This window comes from Trematomus bernacchii, unplaced genomic scaffold (assembly GCF_902827165.1).
Source record: "Trematomus bernacchii unplaced genomic scaffold, fTreBer1.1, whole genome shotgun sequence".
Lineage (NCBI taxonomy): Eukaryota > Metazoa > Chordata > Actinopteri > Perciformes > Nototheniidae > Trematomus > Trematomus bernacchii.
Window position 1 is genome coordinate 6,822,307 of NW_022987803.1, and position 1,497 is coordinate 6,823,803.

Here is a 1,497-nt window from a genome sequence, read left to right on the forward strand (position 1 = left end):
CCTCAAGTCTATGGATCATTGCATCCTTTTTGCTGCTATGCAAATACCAAGCCTGTGTTAGTTTGCCAACATATATTAAAGATTATTTAAAAATTAAACAAGAGAAGGTTAATGTTTAGTGTTGTCTTTAAAGATAAAGAGTTAAATACACTGTGTAGAGTTAACTCAAGTTCTGAGTTGACCAAAGTCCTCATTCCAAAATGACATCAAATGTTGTGTCAGTGACCGAGAAACAACACCCGATGCCCATTATAGGTTCACAACAAGTAGTAGGCTGGTGGGTCTAAAGTTGCTTACTTCTGCATCATATGTCACTATATTCAAATACAGGCTTTTGTAATTATTTATTTAAAAAGGGACAATTCATGTAAATTAGCATAAGTACTTTGAACCCAACATGTACATATGCTAAGGCTAATTTTAATCTGCAGTCCCTTGCCAGTTGATGGCATTAAAGGAAGCATACAAGAGCACATAAGCACAGAAAAAACACATGAGCACAATTAAAGCATATGCACAACTGAAGCACATATTTAAGCCCATATGCCCAATAAATTGCCTTTGTTTACAAAAAAAGAAATGAAATATACAGACTTTCCATGATGGATTTGGTTGAATGCTTTAACAAAAATAAACTTTAATGAAATACAGGTTCAACAACAATATAAAAAAAGGCACATCCAATCCATGTTTATATATTGAAATTAAACTGAGGACATTATACAACAACAAAAAAATGAATGAAAAACAATTTATATATATATATATTAAAAAAAAGGTAATTCTGGAATTTAGGTGTTTGTAAGGCTGTAGAGCTTTTTTAATTTAGAAACATTTAATGTAATGGAAATTATGATTATCAGTGAATTGAATGCTATGATGTTATATTTAACATATAAATAATACAATTCTGTAAGCCTTACATGTCGAGAGACAGTAGGTCTCAGCACTCAGGAAGGTGATCAGTCGCTAGGTGTCATGTGACCACACAGTGGGGGATCAGTGATCTGGTCATGGGTCTCTTGTACTCTGATAGGGTCATGGGTTAGTTATCTCATGACTAAGCATGTATTCATTGTAACTGTATAAAAGCTCTCTCTTCAGTTTGAGTAGTTGCACTCGGCTGTGGAGACATTGCTCTTCATGTTGTTTGCCTCTTTTGCAAAAGATTAAAGAACTAGAAAGACATCTCTTTGACTAGTTAATATCAAGAATTTCCACCACACCAGTTTACTGAATTACAGCACAAACACAACTTGTGCTAGTCAGGCGGCTGCGTGTGACCTCCTGAAGGAGAATGTTGGATTTGGTAGACAAATATCCATGGAAAGCTGAAAGGCTGTGTGTTTGTTGACGAGTCCAGCTGGCATGGAGATATGCCATCAATGCAAATGGTCCTCCAGCACAAAATGATAATATAAGTGTGTAAAGACCGCCCCGAAAACACGTACACACACGCACACACACACACTTTCCAGCTTAAACCAGTCTTTCTGA